Genomic DNA, 20,621 nt, shown 5'->3' with positions numbered 1-20,621 from the left:
TCACTTTATAAAATTACAAGATCTAAAGCAATTTGCAGGGGCTCTAGAGCTCCAAGACTGAGTTGAGCTGTCTCAATAATCTTGAACGTGTCGAATGAATGTCAAATGAGTGAATTTTGGAGTTGGGCTCCAATTAGGCATATAAATCTATTAGGAAAAACATCGAGGTGTTAATTTGTTGGTGTATGACAGCCTTTGCTACACCACTTTACTACTTAGTGGTGTGACTAACTTTTGAAAGATACTTTCTAATCTCCTATTGTCTTTGATCTTTTTCCATCTTAGATTTTGCTGCAAGAAGGGGATGTCAACCTAACCTAAAATCTGCAAATACAAGAAAAGGCGAAGAAGACCAGCCCACTAAGCCAAACCATGTTTTCAGTCTTTTTTTCTTCTTCTTATTGTCATGATCTTTGTCTTACAATTTTTATTATTGCATGAATATAATATTCAACATTGTGTAAACAAATGAACTATTTTTTATTTACTCTATTTTTTTCTAAAATGCCATAAGCACTTCCTAAAATGCATGGAACTTTTAAAATGCTTGAACACTTCTAATAAGATGGCTATTTTAAAACATGCATGAACAATTTTCTGAAGTTTCATGAAAAAAATTCCCTATTGTTTTAAATAACTAATGTTTTCCAAATACTTTATATTCATCTATTGTTTTTATATTTTCAAATCTTATATGTTTTTTATTTCCAAATAAAATATAAATTAAAATAACATACAACATTTTAAATACACGGTTAATAACTGAAGTTGTATAAATATATGCCACATGTCTAAGAAATGCATGGTGATTTTTTTATAGATGTCGTTTATTTAAAACGAAATCAACATTTTTTTTACATAATTGATAATCATTTTTATGATTAATAACTGAAATTGCATAAATACATGTCACATGTCTAAAAAATACACGATGTTTTTTATAGTTGTCATTTATTTAAAACAAAATTAACAATTTTTAAATACTTAATCATCATTTTTATACATGGTTGACATTTGACTAATAGCACACAATGAATATTTTTAAATTTACATGAACACTTTTTAAAATTAAATGATTTTCTAAAAATGTAGTGAACACTTTAAAAAAAATAAGAATTTTATTTCTAAAATATCATGAACATTTTGGTAATAATTTGTGAATGACATTTTCAAAGGATGCTTCTAAAATACATAGACACTTTTTAATGTCCCATGATAAGTTTATAAAATATGAGAGAACGTTTTCAAACATGATGGATATATGAAAATTTTATATGCATTTTTTTAAAAGGCATACACTTCTCTAAACCTGCTACACAACTTTGTGTTGAAAATGGAGAAATAAAGAATGGAATAAATATTAAAAACAATATTTTAATACAGTTTTATTAGACGCATTATGTAACAAAGCATCCCATCATTGGAGCCAAGTTCACAGCAAAGCTGGCACGACAAAACATTTATGTAGTACTCCCTCCATTCCTTTATATAAGGTGTATTTGTTTTAGAAAAAAGAAAAGTATCTCTCTATTCATTGGCTGTATCAATTTCATGTACTCTTACTTTTTTGGACTAACTGATTTACTTGTCACTAACCATCTCTCTCAAAAAAGACTTGCCACTAATCAATAACTCTTCCAAGGGTAATTTAGTCTAACTTCTCTATAATTATGTGCCTTGGTCACCGTGCCAAAAATAATACTTACATAAAGGAATAGAGGAAGCAGTTCTCATTGGGCTGGTCCAATATGTGTTTTGCCAGTCTACTGGTTCAGAATTTACTAGGAATTTAGGTTGAATTTTCTCTATAAGCGCATCTATTCTCATTTTTTTAGTAAGTTAATCACAAACTTGTGATTCAAACAATTTTCAAAGAATTCAAATTTTAACTATTCAAATTTGAAAACTAATGGCACTAACAAAAAGTTTATATTTTTTCTAAAACTAATGGCACTAACAGAAAGTTTATAATTTTTGCTAACCTAAAAGCAAACCGAATTAAAAATTAAAGCAAAAAACAAAAGAAAATAAATAATGCAAAAAACAAATCAAAAAAACAGGAAAAAACTATTTTTATAGTAAAGTTAATCACGCCTCAGTGCTCTGTTTTTCTCTGGCCGAGGGGGAGAGGGCTTTGTGGTGCTCTAGCTCACCTCCTATGCACATGAGGTGTTGGATGGAATGCCGGAGCCACACTACTTAAGCTTTCTCCTCTCGAAGCTCGACCTTCAAGCTCCATTTTCCTCGAGATTTGTCTAGATTTAGCGGTCCGTCACGCCCCGTCCCCGTCTTCACCGCCGTCGATCACCCGCGCCGATCTCATCGCCGACACCACCGTGGTGAGCCTCTTGTTCTTATCTTCTTTCTGAAAGGAAAAATATTCTTACTTGTATGTTTAGATAGATACTTGTATCATTTTCTTACATTTATTATTGCATCTTATATAGTGCGATGGTTTTGGTATCCGCCCCCGTCGGCCCTCGTCCTGTCTATGATTCGGATGTGGTATGTATATTATCTTTATAACTATTGGTTCATTTATTGTTTATGAAAATTATGCCGACCAACGTGACATAGATTTTATTTATCTAGGATGTATGTGAATCGGAAATGCCAACCGACCCTATTGTCGAGAGGTTAAATTTAGTTGAAGAAGAAAACAATTTGTTGAAGGAAAAAATAAAAAAAATGAGGAGGAGAAGATGATATTGGAGTTGCATGTTGCGGATGTCGTCGATGATCACAAGATCAAGATGGATGCAATGCGCTTGAAGATTAGAAAGATTAGAAAATATGCCATTCATACCGAGGCTTGGTACCATTATGCCGTTGGATTAATTGTTACCTTGGTTGCGATTATGATCGCATTTGTTTTCGCATTGAAATGTTTTACATAGTTTCAATGTATGGTTTAATTAATTAGATGCTCTAGAGAGCTATATGTTGTTAGATGGGAACTATGTATGCACTTTGGTTTTAATATGATGATGAACTTCTATTAATTTGGACACTTAATTATATATAATGCACGCAGATGAACCGGCAATGGATGTACGGTGACAGACACACCCGCGAGTACATTAAGGGCGTGCATGAGTTTCTCGATGCGGCTGCGGCAAACAAGCAGAATGGTTTTATGTGTTGTCCATGCACTGAATGTGGGAATACGAGGTCTTACTCTAACCGGAAAATCCTTCACTCCCACCTGCTTTACAAGGGTTTCATGCCACACTATAATGTTTGGACGAGGCACGGAGAAATAGGGGTTATGATGGAAGACGGCGAAGAAGAAGACTATGATGACAACTATGTGCCCCCTGAATACGGTGATGCTGCAACGGGGGGAGCTGGTGAAGATCAAGAGGAACCAGACGATGTGCCCAATGATGTTGCAACGGGTGAAGCTGCTGAAGATCAAGAGGAACCAGACGATGTGCCCGATGATGATGATCTCCGCCGGGTCATTGTCGATGCAAGGACGCAATGCATTAGTCAAAAGGAGAAGCTGAAGTTCGATCGCATGTTAGAGGATCACAAAAAAGGGTTATACCCCAATTGCGAAGATGGCAACACAAAGCTTGGTACCATACTGGAATTGCTGCAGTGGAAGGCAGAGAATGATGTCGCTGACAAAGGATTTGAGAAGCTACTGAAAATATTGAAGAAGAAGCTTCCAAAGGATAACGAATTGCCCGACAGTACATACGCAGCAAAGAAGGTCGTATGCCCTCTAGGATTGGAGGTGGAGAAGATACATGCATGCCCTAATGACTGCATCCTCTACCGCGGTGCATACAAGGATCTGAACACATGCCCGATATGAGGTGCATTGCGGTATAAGATCAGACGAGATGACCCTGGTGATGTTGACGGCGAGCCCCCCCCCAGGAAGAGGGTTCCTGCGAAGGTGATGTGGTATGCTCCTATAATACCACGGTTGAAACGTCTGTTCAAAAACGAAGAGCATGCCAAGTTGATGCGATGGCACCGTGAGAACCGAAAGAAAGATGGGAAGTTGAGAGCACCCGCTGACGGGTCGCAGTGGAGAAAAATCGAGAGAAAGTACTGGGATGAGTTTGCAAAGGACCCAAGGAATGTATGGTTTGCTTTAAGCGCGGATGGCATTAATCCTTTCGGGAAGCAGAGCAGCAATCACAGCACCTGGCCCGTGACCCTATGTATGTATAACCTTCCTCCTTGGATGTGCATGAAGCGGAAGTTCATTATGATGCCAGTTCTCATCCAAGGCCCTAAGCAACCCGGCAACGAAATTGATGTGTACCTAAGGCCATTAGTTGAAGAACTTTTACAGATGTGGAATGAAAATGGTGTACGTACGTGGGATGAGCACAGACAGGAGGAATTTAACCTTAAGGCGTTGCTGTTCGTGATCATCAACGATTGGCCCGCTCTTAGTAACCTTTCAGGACAGAAAAACAAAGGATACCACGCATGCACGCACTTTTTAGAAGACACTGAAAGTATATACCTGGACAAATGCAGGAAGAATGTGTACCTGGGCCATCGTCGATTTCTTCCGACCAACCATCAATGTCGAAAGAAAGGCAAGCATTTCAAAGGCGAGGCAGATCACCAGAAGAAGCCCGCCATGCGCACCGGTGATCACGTGCTTGCTATGGTCAATGATTTACACTACGTAATCTTTGGAAAGGGTCCCGGTGGACTAGCTGTTCCGAATGACGCTGAGGGACACGCACCCATGTGGAAGAAGAAATCTATATTTTGGGACCTACCCTACTGGAAAGACCTAGAGGTCCGCTCCTCAATCGACGTGATGCACGTGACGAAGAACCTTTGCGTGAACCTGCTAGGCTTCTTGGGCGTGTATGGGAAGACAAAAGATACACCTGAGGCACGGGAGGACCTGCAATGTTTGCACGAAAAAGACGGCTTGGCTCCGAAGCAGTATAAAGGTCCTGCCAGCTACGCTCTTACGAAAGAAGAGAAAGAAATCTTCTTTGAATGCCTGCTCAGTATGAAGGTCACGACTGGCTTCTCGTCGAATATAAAGGGAATAATAAATATGCCAGAGAAAAAGTTTCAGAACCTAAAGTCTCATGACTGCCACGTGATTATGACGCAACTTCTTCCGGTTGCATTGAGGGGGCTTCTACTGGAAAACGTCCGATTAGCCATTGTGAAGCTATGTGCATTCCTCAATGCAATCTCTCAGAAGGTGATCGATCCAGAAATCGTACCAAGGCTAAGGAGTGATGTGGCGCAATGTCGTGTCAGTTTCGGGCTGGTGTCCCCACCATCCTTCTTCAATATCATGACGCACGTCCTAGTTCATCTAGTCGACGAGATTGTCATCCTGGGGCCCGTATTTCTACACAATATGTTCCCCTTTGAGAGGTTCATGGGAGTCCTAAATAAATATGTTCGTAATCGCGCTAGGCCAGAAGGAAGCATCTCCATGGGCCATCAAACAGAGGATGTTATCGGGTTTTGTGTTGACTTCATTCCTGGCCTTAACAAGATAGGTCTCCCTAAATTGCGGTATGAGGGGAGACTGACTGGAAAAGGCACTCTTGGAAGAGACTCAATAATATGCAGGGACGGATATTCTTGGTCTCAAGCACACTACATAGTTCTACAGAACTCTACCTTGGTGACCCCGTATGTCGCTGAACACAAGAACAGTCTGCGCTCCAAACACCCGGAGCAGTGTGGCGACTGGATTACATGTGAACACATCAGGACTTTCAGCAGTTGATTGGAAACACGTCTCAGAGGTGACAACACTGTTTGTGATGAGTTGTACTTGTTGTCCAGGGGACCATCTTTGACTGTATTGACTTACAAAGGATACGAGATAAATGGGAATACATTTTACACGATCGCCCAAGATCAAAAGAGCACCAACCAAAACAGCGGTGCCCGCTTTGATGCAGCAACCGAGAGCGGAAAGGACACATATTATGGTTACATAGTGGACATATGGGAACTTGACTACGGACCTGATTTTAAGGTCCCTTTGTTTAAGTGCAAATGGGTCAATCTGTTAGGCGGCGGGGTATAGGTAGACCCATAGTACGGAATGACAACAGTGGATCTGAAAAATCTTGGGTACACTGACGAACCGTTCGTCCTAGCCAATGATGTGGCACAGGTTATCTATGTGAAGGACATGTCTACCAAACCGAGAAAAAGAAAAGATAAGGAAGCGAATACATCATACGATGAGCCAAAGCGCCACATAGTTCTTTCAGGAAAAAGGGACATCCTGGGAGTGGACGGCAAGACAGACATGTCTGAAGATTATGAAAAGTTTCACGAAATTCCTCCCTTCAATGTCAAGGCTGACCCAAGCATCCTGATAAACAATGAAGATTATCCATGGTTACGGTGCAATAAGCAAATGACACAAGCGAAGAAAAAGTGAAGACTTTCTCCCGCAACTTTGTAACACACGAACATGCTACCATTGTCCGTTTTGTACATGCACATGCTATGTGGGTGAAATTATGATACCATCCCAACTTTCAACTTTTTCAAAGTTCATTTGAAATGCTTTCAAGTCTTATGGTTCGGCCCTCGTAATACCATGACCATTAGTCCCTGGCCAATGCCAACTTTCAACTTTCAACTTTCTAAAACTAATGGCACTAACAGAAAGTTTATAATTTTGCTCCTCGCCCCTGGCCCATGACCATTAGTCCTGGTTTGTGCCACAAACCGGGACTAAAGGGTTGGTCCTCATTGCGGGCCGAGTTTAGTCCCACCTCGCCAACCGAAGGGGGCTCACACCGGTTTATAAGCCCTTCCCTCTCTGCCTTGTTGAGCTCCTCTCAAAGTGAAAATAGATGCCCTAATAGAGAAAAGTTTAACCTAAATTCATAGTGAATTTCTCTGAAATTCATAGAAATTTACTAGGAATTTAGGTTGAATTTTCTCTATAAGCGCATCTATTCTCATTTTTTTAGTAAGTTAATCACAAACTTGTGATACAAACAATTTCAAAGAATTCAAATTTTAACTATTTCAAATTTGAAAACTAATGGCACTAACAGAAAGTTTATAATTTTTCTAAAACTAATGGCACTAACAGAAAGTTTATAATTTTGCTAACCTAAAAGCAAACAGAATTAAAAATTAAAGCAAAAAACAAAAGAAAATAAATAATGCAAAAAACAAATCAAAAAAAGGAAAAAACTATTCTTATAGTAAAGTTAATCACAAAATAAAATAAATAAAGCAACAAAGAAAACAAAAAAAAACTAAAAAAGTGTTTTCAAATTTGAAAACTAATGGCACTAACAGAAAGTTTATAATTTTTCTAAAACTAATGGCACTAACAAAAAGTTTATAATTTTGCTAACCTAAAAGCAAACATAATTAAAAATTAAAGAAAAAACAAAAGAAAATAAATAACGCAAAAAAGAAATCAAAAAAACAGGAAAAAACTATTTTTATAGTAAAGTTAATCACAAAATAAAATAAATAAAGCAACAAAGAAAACAAAAAAACTAAAAAAGTGTTTTCAAATTTGAAAACTAATGGCACTAACAGAAAGTTTATAATTTTTCTAAAACTAATGGCACTAACAGAAAGTTTATAATTTTGCTAACCTAAAAGCAAACAGAATTAAAAATTAAAGCAAAAAACAAAAGAAAATAAATAATGCAAAAAACAAATCAAAAAAACAGGAAAAACTATTTTTATAGTAAAGTTAATCACAAAATAAAATAAATAAAGCAACAAAGAAAACAAAAAAACTAAAAAGTGTTTTCAAATTTGAAAACTAATGGCACTAACAGAAAGTTTATAATTTTTCTAAAACTAATGGCACTAACAGAAAGTTTATAATTTTGCTAACCTAATAGCAAGCAGAATTAAAAATTAAAGCAAAAAACAAAAGAAAATAAATAATGCAAAAAACAAATCAAAAATAATCACAAAGAAAATAAATAAAGCAACAAAGAAAACAAAAAAACTAAAAAAGTGTTTTCAAATTTGAAAACTAATGGCACTAACAGAAAGTTTATAATTTTTCTAAAACTAATGGCACTAACAGAAAGTTTATAATTTTGCTAACCTAAAAGCAAACAGAATTAAAAATTAAAGCAAAAAACAAAAGAAAATAAATAATGCAAAAAACAAATCAGAAAAAAGGAAAAAACTATTTTTATAGTAAAGTTAATCACAAAATAAAATAAATAAAGCAACAAAGAAAACAAAAAAACTAAAAAAGTGTTTTCAAATTTGAAAACTAATGGCACTAACAGAAAGTTTATAATTTTTCTAAAACTAATGGCACTAACAGAAAGTTTATAATTTTGCTAACCTAAAAGCAAACAGAATTAAAAATTAAAGCAAAAAACAAAAGAAAATAAATAATGCAAAAACCAAATCAAAAAAACAGGAAAAAACTATTTTTATAGTAAAGTTAATCAAAAAAAAAATAAATAAAGCAACAAAGAAAACAAAAAAACTAAAAAAGTGTTTTCAAATTTGAAAACTAATGGCACTAACAGAAAGTTTATAATTTTTCTAAAACTAATGGCACTAACAGAAAGTTTATAATTTTGCTAACCTAAAAGCAAGCAGAATTAAAAATTAAAGCAAAAAACAAAAGAAATAAATAATGCAAAAAACAAATCAAAAAAACAGGAACAAGCTATTTTTATAGTAAAGTTAATCACAAAATAAAATAAATAAAGCAACAAAGAAAACAAAAAAACTAAAAAAGTGTTTTCAAATTTGAAAACTAATGGCACTAACAGAAAGTTTATAATTTTTCTAAAACTAATGGCACTAACAGAAAGTTTATAATTTTTCTAAAACTAATGGCACTAACAGAAAGTTTATAATTTTGCTAACCTAAAAGCAAACAGGATTAAAAATTAAAGCAAAAAACAAAAGAAAATAAATAATGCAAAAAACAAATAAAAAACAGGAAAAAACTATTTTTATAGTAAAGTTAATCAAAAAATAAAATAAATAAAGCAACAAAGAAAACTAAAAAACTAAAAAATTATTTTCAGATTTGAAAACTAATGGCATTAACAAAAAGTTTATAATTTTTCTAAAACTAAAAGCATAAAGAATTAAAAAATAAAGCAAAAAACAAAAGAAAATAAATAAAGCAACAAAAAAACAAAAAAATGCCACCTACTGGGCCACCACGGCCTGAATACAACTAGAAACCCTACCATGGGCCAGGATTCAGGCCCGCAGCAGGCCTAGTAGGCCCACAGGCATTGCAGTGACAGATTAGGCCCGAAATCCTACAGTTGAAAGGAGCTCGGGAGGGTGGGCGCAGCAGCGCTTATAAACCACTCCCGAGCCCTCTCAACTAGCGAGGTGGGACTAAACTTTTGGGCATGGGGCAGCACAAGGCCATTGGTCCCGGTTGGTGGCACCAACCGGGACTAAAGGGGGCATTGGTTCGTGGCACCAACCGTGACCAATGCCCCCCTTTAGTCACGGTTGGTACCACCAACCGGGACCAAAGGCTGCCGCTTCCCGCCCTTTGGGCTGCTGAAAAAAGGCCTTTGGTCCCGGTTGCTGGCACCAACCGAGACTATAGGGGGAATTAGTCCCGGTTTATGCCACCAACCGAGACTAAAGCTTGGACTATATAACAAACACTTGTGAAAATTTTCAGTTTGCATCGCCAGTTCCCCCCTCCCCCGCCGACGACGCCGTCAGGCTGCTCCACCTCGCGTCTACGCCGCCGCCGCCAACGTCGTCGCCTCCACGAGCCCGCGTCGTCCTCATCGCCGGCATCGCCGAGCCCGCCGTCCTCGTCGTCCTCGTCGCTGCGTGCCTCCCCGAGCCCACCCCTCCTTGTCCCTGTCGCCGGCCGCGCGCCATCCCCGTCACCGCGTGCCGCTCCGAGCCCGCCGTCCTCGTCGCCGGACTCCTGCCATCGCTGCCCCCCTTGAAGTGAGCCCCCCCCCCCTTTCCCATGGTCCCGATCGAGTGCGGCCCTTGCTCTCTACCCCTGCTCCATGGTCGCCGCCGGCCCCGACGCATTGAAGAGCAGAAGGAGAGGAGAAGGAGAGGAGAGGAGAAGGAGTGGAGCAGCAGCAAACTTTTCTGAAATTTCTGAATTTTTTTTACAGATATGAATAGTGCATATAGAGGGTGTTTGATCAAATGCTAGATGGCTTTGGGCATTTTTAGGATTTATGATATTTTTTGTGGTGAGGTACTGATGCAAGACAAAGGTGATGGAAAAATTTTAGAATTTTTTGATTGGTTTAGAATAGGTTTTCAGCAAGGAATTTGAATCTAGTTCAAATTTCATTTGAATGAAATTTAAAAAAATTAAACTATGGATCAGAAGGTTTTTGGTGAAATGGAGTGTGGGTACTGTCATGAAGTTGGAGTAATTTTTGTGGTTGTAAAAGAGTTAGGAAAATTTAGAATGTGCTAAATATGTCAAAAATGTCAAAATTTTATGTGAAAAAGAATGAGAGGAAAAAGGAAAATAAGAAGAGGAAGAAAGGAGAAGAAGAGGAGAGGAAGAAGAGGGGAAATAAATAAGAAGAAGAAAAAAAGAAAAAGAAGAGGAAAAGAAGAAAGGAATAGAGGAGAAGACTATTCCTTTCTTCTTCTCCTCTTTTTTTTCTTCTTTTTTTCTTCGATCTTCTCCTCTAGCTATTCCTTTCTTCTTCTCCTCTTTCTTCTTCTTCTTCTTCTTCTTCTTCTTCTTCTTCTTCTTCTTCTTCTTCTTCTTAATTTTTATCGGGAACGAGGGTGTCGAGGATCGCCGAGGGGTCGAGGGTCGGGAACTAGGGTAGAGGGTCGAGGGTCGGGAACTAGGGTAGAGGGTCGAGGGTCGTTAAGGGGTCAAGGGTCGAGGGTTTCAGGGTCGAGGGTTCGAGGATTCTATAGGGTCGAGCGATCGAGGGTCGAGGGTTCCAGGGTCGTCTAGGGGTCGAGGGTTCCAGGGTCGTCGAGGATAGGAAAGAAGAAAATAGGAAGAGGAAAGAAAGAAGAAGAGGAGAGGAAAAGAAGAGGAGAAATAAATAAGAAGAAGAAAAAAGAAGGAAAAGAAGAGGAGAAGAAGAAAGGAATAGTGGAGAAGAAGAGAAAATAGAATATTCTATTTTCTCTTCTTCTCCACTATTCCTTTCTTCTTCTCCTCTTTTTTTTCTTCTTTTTTTCTTCGATCTTCTCCTCTAGCTATTCCTTTCTTCGAGGGTTCTATAGGGTCAAGGGATCGAGGGTCGAGGGTTCCAGGGTCGTCTAGGGGTCGAGGGTTCCAGGGTCGTCGAGGGTTCGAGGAGTCGAGGATCGCCGAGGGGTCAAGAGAGGTTTCCTAGTGTCAAAGTATTGAAGAAATCCATGGCTTCATCATTAGCCGGAAGTAACCAGGGCATGACGAAGTCCTCCAAAGTTATTTTGGAATGGTGTTCCGGATAGGATAATTTGCCTTTTTGTATGAATTTCAGCAAAGGCCTTCAAAATAACGATATTTGGAAGGTGTTGCTGAACTTTGTACCAAAAAGTGAATTATCTTATCTGGGACTCCGTTACAAAAGAACTTTGGAGAGCTTCTGTGACGCCCCCGATTTGACCGTACACTAATCATGCACGCAAATGTGTACGATCAAGATCAAGGACTCACGGGAAGATATCACAACACAACTCTACAAATAAAATAAGTCATACAAGCATCATATTACAAGCCAGGGGCCTCGAGGGCTCGAATACAAGAGCTCGATCATAGACGAGTCAGCGTAAGCAACAATATTTGAGTACAGACATAAGTTAAACAAGTTTGCCTTAAGAAGGCTAGCACAAACTGGGATACAGATCGAAAGAGGCGCAGGCCTCCTGCCTGGGATCCTCCTAACTACTCCTGGTCGTCGACAGCGGGCTGCACATAGTAGTAGGCACCTCCGGTGTAGTAGTCGTCATCGACGGTGGCGTCTGGCTCCTGGGCTCCATCGTCTGGTTGCAGCAATCGAGTAGAGATAGGGGGAAAAGGGGGGAACAATGCAACCGTGAGTACTCATCCAAAGTACTCGCAAGCAAGGAGCTACACTACATATGCATGGGTATATGTGTAAAGGGCCATATCAGTGGACTGAACTGCAGAATGCCAGAATAAGAGGGGGGATAGCTAATCATGTCGAAGACTACGCTTCTGGCAGCCTCCGTCTTGCAGCATGTAGAAGAGAGTAGATTGAAGTCCTCCAAGTAGCATCTCCAAGTAGCATCTCCAAGTAGCATCTCCAGTAGCATCGCATAGCATAATCCTACCCGGCGATCCTCCCCTCGTCGCCCTGTGGAAAAGCGATCACCGGGTTGTCTGTGGAACTTGGAAGGGTGTGTTGTATTAAGTATCCGGTTCTAGTTGTCATAAGGTCAAGGTACAACTCCAAGTCGTCCTGTTACCGAAGATCACGGCTATTCGAATAGATTAACTTCCCTGCAGGGGTGCACCAACTTACCCAACACGCTTGATCCCATTTGGCCGGACACACTTTCCTGGGTCATGCCCGGCCGCGGAAGATCAACACGTCGCAGCCCCACCTAGGCACAACAGAGAGGCCAGCATGCCGGTCTAAACCTAAGCGCGCAGGGGTCTGGGCCCATCGCCCTAAGCACACCTGCACGTTGCATGGGCGGCCGAAAGCAGACCTAGCCTAGTGGCGTTCCGTTCAATTCGGCGCGCGCCGCTCAGTCGCTGACATCACGAAGTGCTTCGGCTGATACCACGACGCCGAGTGCCCATATCTTTCCCACGTAGTTGGTTAGTGCGTATAGGCTCGTAGCCAACTCAGATCAAATACCAAGATCTCGTTAAGCGCGTTAAGTATCCGTGAACGCCGAACAGGGCCAGGCCCACCTCTCTCCTAGGCGGTCTCAACCTGCCCTGTCGCTCCGCCACAAAGATCCACTCGCGGGTGCTCCACCAGCCGACCCGACTTTAGTCTCCACATGTATCATGTATAAAGTATAAAGTATAGACCCGTGATCACCTCCCGAGTGATCACGGCCCGATAGTATAGCACGGCAGACGGACAAGAATGTAGGGCCACAGATGAAAATACTAGCATCCTATACTAAGCATATAGGATTGCAGGTAACGGTAACAACAGTAGTAACAAGGACAGGCTATGCATCAGAACAGGTATAATTAGAAAGCAGTAACATGCTACACTACTCTAATGCAAGCAGTATAGAGTAGAATAGGCGATATCTGGTGATCAAGGGGGGGGGATTGCCTGGTTGCTCTGGCAAGAGAGAGGAGTCGTCAACTCCGTATTCGAACTGGGCAGCAGCAGCGTCGGTCTCGTAGTCTACCGGAGAGAAGAGAGGGAAGAAACAATGAATACCATGTAAACAGATGCATATCGATGCATGACAAGACAAGTAACGATGCTAGGCGTGCCCTAGCGTGGTAGGAGGTGATACCGACGAAGGGGGAAGACATCCGGGAAAGAATTCCCGGTGTTCCGTGTTTTCGGGAAGAGGAGCCGGAGGGGGAAAGTTGTGAGTTCGATAGGTTAGGGGTGTGTGACGAACATGTTGCGTATCCGGAATCGTCTCGTCGTTCTGAGCAACTTTCATGTTGAAAATATTTTAATCCGAGTTACGGACTAAAAGATATGATTTTCTAAAGATTTTATTAATTTCTAGAATTTAGTTAATTATTTAATTAATTCGGAAAACAGATTAATGACATCAGCATGATGTCATGCTGACATCAGCAGTCAACAGAGTTGACTTGGTCAACCTGACATGTGGGTCCCAGCTGTTGTTGGGTGCTAATTAACCTAACAGATTAATTAAATAACCTAAGTGATTAGGTTAATCAAGTTTAATTAGTTCAACTAAACAAGATTAATTAAGTTAATTATTTAATTAATTAATTAATTTTAATATTAATTATTTATCTATTATATACTATTATTATTATTATTTATTCATTTTAATTTTTTTAATTCTTTTTTTCTAAAAACCGTTCTGGGGCGGGGCCCCCTAGTCAGTGCCCCGGGGGGCCTAGCGGGTGCTGGGTACAGGCATCGGGCGCAGCCCGAATGGGCGCTGCGGGTGTGACCGACAGGGGAGCACCCGACTCGGCGCTGGGCGGCCACGACATGGCGCCGGAATAGGGGGAGGCCGGTGGCCTGAGGCAGCCCGGGTGGACGCAGGCCGGCGACGATGGTGGCAGGGGAGGCTGCGATGGAGGGAGGCAGCACGGAAGGGGGCTGCGGCTGAGGCCAGTGCGAGTGGGAGCGCGGTCGGAGCCGAGGCCAGGGGCTCCAGCGTGGCCACGCGCGGGAGGTGATGGCGGGCGCGGCGGACTCGGCAGGTCGCCAAGGCAGGGGAGGCTGGTGGCCACGGCAAGCGCGGGCCCGGGCGCGGTGAAGCTCGACGGAGTCCGGTGGTGGAGCCGGTCGGGGAAGGAGAGACGGGGGCGGGACGGTCCGGCGCGGCTGGGCGCCTCCGGGGCGAGGTGCAGCTAGGTGAGGCTTGGTCGCGTGCGGGGCGGTGCGTGTGTCCGCTATGGAAGGCGCCGACAACAGAGGGGAAAGGAGGGAGCTCACGGTGGTGTGCAGGGACAAGGGCAGCGGTTGTTGAGGGGGAGGACGGGGACGGCGTCCAACGAGGAAGCAGGCCGGCGTGGAAGAGGAGGCGGCTCCGGCGGGGCAGCTCCGGCGAGTGCGTCGAGTGGCGGGGGCAAGGCGGTGATGGACGGCGACGGCGTACAGGAGCGGCAAGCCCTGATCCGATCTGGATCGGGGGAGGGGAGTGGGCGACGTGGGGGGTGAGTGTGCGATCTGGGTGGGGCTAGGGTTTGGGTTGTGGGAGATATGGGGAATGGGGGGGTGGCCGGTTGGGCCAGGCCTGGTCGGTTGTGGCCTGGTGGGCCGGAGCCCAAGGGGCAGGGGGCTTTCCCCCCTTTTCTCTTTTTTTTTGTTTTGATCTTTTACTTTTATTTATTTTGCTTCGGTTTAAAAGGCTTTAATATCAAAACAGTTTTATCAAACTATAAAACTCATACCTAAATTAGTAAGGTAGCATAACTCACTGTAATAAAATGTTCACACATTATCTTTACTAGCTTACAATTACCTGTATACATAAAAGCATTTATTAAGTATTTTCAAATATTGTTTGACTTAGATTCAAAATTTGAATTTGAATCAGTTTCGAACTAACGCGAGATTAGCAACTGTAACTGTGGTGATGTGGCATCATTAACAGAGGTTTACTGTACCTTAAGTATCCGGGCGTCACAGCTTCGTACCATCATGCACATGTTACTTTCGCCTAATGATGAAGACATGGTTTTGTTGAATCCTTTGACACTAGGCAACCTTCCGACCCCTCGGCGATCCTCTCGAACATGAGAGGAATAAGAGGATAAAAAAAGAAGAGGAAGAAGAAAAAAAAGAGGAGAAGAAAGAATAGAGGAGTTCTACTCCTCTATTCTTTCTTCTCCTCTTTTTTTTCTTCTTCTTCCTCTTTTTTTATCGGGAACGAGGGTCGTCGAGGGACATATATATGTAGTGTCGTCGTTGTCGATATATACCCCCTCCCGATAGCTTCAACACGGGGGGGGGGGGGGGGTCGAGGCCACTAATTAATATATATGATTCCTTACTATGATTAGGTATCTAGTTCTACGTTTGGCACTAATATATCCATCTGTCATGTTTGAATAATAATTGCCATGTTGTAAATATTTGTAGAAACTATGGACACCGCCCGAGAGGAAGCAAAAGAAGCGTTGTTGAGGGACATAATCGCAGAAGGAAGTGATGCGGTCTCGTTGTTTCTCAACGACACCGATGGTCTGGAAGGAGAGGGTGAAGAAGCTGGCTACGGTGACCTAATGCCGGTGTAAGAAGAAGAACATGAGGACGGCTCCGGTGACCCAATGCCGGTGCAAGAAGGAGACCATGATGACGGCTCCGGTGACCGAACCGAGTCCGGCCAGGTATATATATTAGTTAAGCCTGTGCTGACTAGCTGATTGATGCATTCATTGTTTTGGTATGTACACATATTAATTAAGTCTTTGTTCTTTTTTCTAGCCCTCCGGATCGAGCACAACTTCGGTAAAGAGACGAGGCCCGAAGAAAAAGTTGAGCTCGGATGAAAAGTTTGAGATCATAGCAATCACGCCCGACGGCCAACCGATTGAACCCCTCCGGACAAAGAGTGCATTTGTTGCTCAATGCGGGGTTCTGGTTAGGGACAAGATCCCGATAAGCATCCAGCAATGGTTTAAGCCGGCTACAGAAGACCCTGAGGTGTCTTATGTCAATGATATGAAGAAAAATGATCTTTGGACTGAGCTGAAGTCAAATTTCACCCTACCGCCAGAGGATAATCCAGAGAACCCAGTTAAAGAGCAATTAATCAAGTCTTTTGCTCTTAAGAGGATGGCAGAACTATTCAGGAGGTGGAAGAAAGAGCTGAATAAGTTTGTCGAAAATAATGAGACACCAGAATTCAAGGGCACATATGAGAAGATCAGAGATCACTGGCCCGCATTTGTGGCCCACAAGACATCAGAAAAGAGTAAGAAGATGTCGGCGACAAACAAGCAAAATGCTGCGAAGAAGATGCTTCACCATCGCACGGGGTCAGGTGGCTACCTCGTAGCCCGGCCTAAGTGGGCCAAGACTGAGAATGATCTGGTTGATAAAGGGATCGAACCAGAGACAATTAGCTGGCCAAACCGTTGCCGGACTTGGTTCTTCGGGGCTGGCGGAACCTTGGACCCTGTAACAGGGAAGTGCATTTGGACGAACGATTAAATGGACATACCAGTCAGGAAGCTTAAGCAGTATATCGAAGCAGCGTAGCAAGGGAAGTTCTTTCCAGACAGAGAGAACGACGAGCTCACAATGGCCCTCGGGAATCCTGAGCACCCTGGACGGACACGAGGCACGCCAGGCTCCATTCCGTGGAAGGTTGGGTTTCTGGACGCAGGCGGTTACAAATCCCATGAGAGGAGGAAAAAAGTGCAGCAGACCCAAATGCAGGCGCTGCAAGCAAGGGTAGACGCGATAGAGGAACGAGAAGCAAATCGCAGCAAACGTACTGCCGAAGCTTCCCCCAAAGCTACCCCGCCATCTCAGCGCAGAAGCAGCGTGGCTTCCACCGAGCTACTTCGGCCGGAGCATGCCTTGATGGCTCCTGCCAGCTATCCCGTGGATGCTATCACAGAGTCTCAAAATTGCCACCTTATGACGCAATGGATGAATTTGAAGGTCAAGGCGGCCGTTGGCTCTGTTTATCCTACTGAACCTGGCGCAACTTTTCACTGCCGGCCGATTCTAGAAGGATATGCTAGGGTGATGGTGGATGAAATAACGGAGGGATTTGAGGACCTCCAGCTTGACCACCCTACCGGTGAAGGGGAGACTCGGCTGGGGTCTGCTCTGAAGACTCCACGCCTATGGCGGAAGGAGCTCATCAACCTTCCGAACTGGACGCCTCCGCCTCCTCCTCCTCCTCCGGCGAGTCAGGGCACTCCGCCTCCTCCACCGCCTCCTCCTCCGGCGAGTGACGATCCGGGCCCTCGGCCGGCTCCTTCTCCCGCGCGTGGTGGCACTCCGCCTACGCCGGCGCGCCTGAGCAGCCAGACTCCTCCTTCTCCGCCTCGTCGGCAAGGGCGGAAGAGACCCGCCGCTGCTCCAGCAGCTGCTCCGGCGCGTCGTAGTCCTTCTCCTCCGCCTCATAAGCAAGTAAAGAAGACAACCGCTTCGTCTTCTCGGCCGGCGTCTAGCAGTACAACCAGAGGCGGGAGGACATACAGATTCGGTCCTTCTCCGAAGAGTCCACAGAAGTTACCATACGAGAGGACCCCGGAGGAGAACGCGAAGATCGCACGAACCGAAGTGGATGACTGGTTTCAAGGGTTGAGAGCAAAGAGACATCCACCTCCGGAGGAGAAGGTAGATCCGGTGAAAGTGAAGCGCACTCTGGCTGCCCTGGCAAAACCACCCAAGTCTCCGCCGAAAGGCAACTATGAGCGCATTATTGCAAAGACATGGGTCGAAGCGGCGCGGTCGGGAAGTACAGTCAGTGATCAAAGGCTGAAAGAACGACGAGCAGCTGGGAAACAAATTGCCCAGCTCGGCGAACAAGCGAAGCAATCGTGCCCCCCCCCCCTCAAGGTGCCTAGTGACATCGTCGATCTGATGATGGTGCCCGGTTATGGCAATGTTGACGATTACCTGCCCGACGATGTACATTATGATCCCATGGAGGTGCAGATACACAGATACGAGTACGGGAAGCCTCTCGTCAAAGATGAAAAATCTTTAACAACGATGATGCGAAGATTACATGATTGGTACTTGAAAATCTACAGAGAGTCTGGGGGGAGGAGTACTTTGTATGCGAGAGTTAAACCGGAGCATGACCTCGTTCGAATTGAGCTGTTGCCTATTCCATTTGAGGAGTTCTATCAGTTTTTCAATCAATTGGCCCTCGATAAAACAACGATCACCTGCTACTGTCTGTAAGTACTACTACTTCTGTCATTAAGTCTCTCTATATAGCTCATCTCTTTCATTGCATGTATTTATAATTATCCTCACTATATTATGCAGAATGAAGATCGCCGAATTGAAGAAAAGACAAATCGGTGATATTGGGTTCGTTAACACATATCTCATAGATGCAACTGAGGTTGAACATCGTCCCGGAGATACCGAGGTCAACTTGCTATGATCATTCAAAAAAAATGAAAACAAAGATATAATACTCTTTCCTTACAACTTCAAGTGAGTGTTACTGTCTTGTGCATATTCGGTTTCCCTTATATATTAGTCCGGGTTATAGTAATGTAATTGATGAGTTATGCATGCGTGTGCAGTTTCCACTATATTCTCCTAGAGATTAGGCTTGAGCAGGGAGTAGTAACCGTCTTGGACTCTAAACGAAAAGATCCCCAGGAGTATGCAGACATGACTGAAATCCTCAAGAAGTAAGTTAAATCGATCATTATCCACCATATCAGCAACTTTGTTCATTTCCTGATATCAAGTAATTGTTTTCTTTGTCCGGCAGGGTTTGGAGAAAATTCACCAGAAAAGTTCCGGGACTGCCGAAGGAGCTGGAATTTAGACACCCGAAAGTAAGTACTATAGTAGCATGTTCCGCGCATCTCCTAGTGATTCAAGCGCTAGTTTCATCAATACCATTTAGCATTCTTGCTTATCAGTTTGATTGACCTTTATTTCTTGTAAAGTGGTTGTGGCAGGAACAAGGGAATGATTTCTGTGGATACTACGTCTGCGAGTCCATCCGCCACACGACCTATGAGCGGGGCGGGTACTCTGACCAACAATATGAAGTACGTAAATAACAACATTCACAATTTTATTTTATTACCATCATTTGTATTGAGTTTCATTCATTCATATATATATGTATTGACCCCTTCTTCAAATTAGATGTTTCGGAAGCGGGATGAACTCCTAGCACCAGCTCGCATACGAGCAATTCAAGAGGAATTGGCAGCATTCTTTCTTGACCACGTGATCGCTGAAGACGGAGAATACTATGTGGACCATGAGTCCATATGATTATATTTGTAAGAGATAGTTATTGTATATATGTAGCCGGTAGTGTCGGATAGATATACGAGAACTTGTTGTTCGACCAATCTCTCGGAGAAGGAGAGGTGGTCGATATCACTTCTCTCTGTATGCATATATGTTCATGACGATCTTTTATTTCCTTCGTTTGCTTACTAGCTAGCTAGCGTGTCTAGTCCTCTCTATACATATGTATAGTACGTAGCGTCGACCAAGCACGGACATAAGAGAGGACACTTCTCTCTATTAATTATAGCTAGCTAACACAATATATGAAACACCTAAATTAACCCCCCAAAACCCCCAACCCCCCCCCCTCCCCTTTCAAAAAAAAACAAAAACTCCAGCCACAGAAATGTTGACGCGTGGGTGCCTATTGGTCCCGGTTGGTGCCACCAACCGGGACCAAAGGGTCTCCTGCCTGGGCTCCGCGCACAGGCCACGTGGAGGCCCATCAGTCCCGGTTCTGGATTGAACCGGGACTAAAGGGACAGGGCATTAGTACCGACACTTTAGTCCCGGTTCAGGAACCGGGACTAAAGGCCCTTACGAACCGGGACAACAGGCCCTTTTTCTACCAGTGATAGCGTGAGCTTCTGGATCTTCCTCATAGAGAGAAGGACGTCTGCCTCGCCAATAATAGTGTTTGACCAACTTAGCCACACTTTACCACACCTCACCTTAGGCAAGTTTGACCAACTTAGGTGTGGCAAAATATGACAAAGATAATCACAATCCAAACAGCCCTTTAGTTCCTTTATTATTTGTTTTTTGTTACTTTTCTTTATATTTATGAAATTGAACACATTAACTTAAGTTTCAAAACAGTTCATCAAGCATTCAAAAAATGTCCAGGGAGTGTAAAACTTTTGATCTCTTTGTAAACAGTTTGTACCAATCAAAAGTTGTTCGTGACATTTATAAAATGTTCACAAGTTTAAAGATTTGTTGATGGTACTTTAAAACATAGTCAAGAAAATGTAAAAATCTGTCATGTAGTCTGTACATATGTTTGTACCCTTTAAAAATTGTTCACTCGTTTAAAAATATGTTTCTTGATTTTTCTTTTGT

The sequence above is a fragment of the Triticum aestivum genome, chromosome 3A (assembly GCF_018294505.1).
Source record: "Triticum aestivum cultivar Chinese Spring chromosome 3A, IWGSC CS RefSeq v2.1, whole genome shotgun sequence".
Classification (NCBI taxonomy): Eukaryota; Viridiplantae; Streptophyta; class Magnoliopsida; order Poales; family Poaceae; genus Triticum; species Triticum aestivum.
This window is presented reverse-complemented; position numbering follows the sequence as displayed.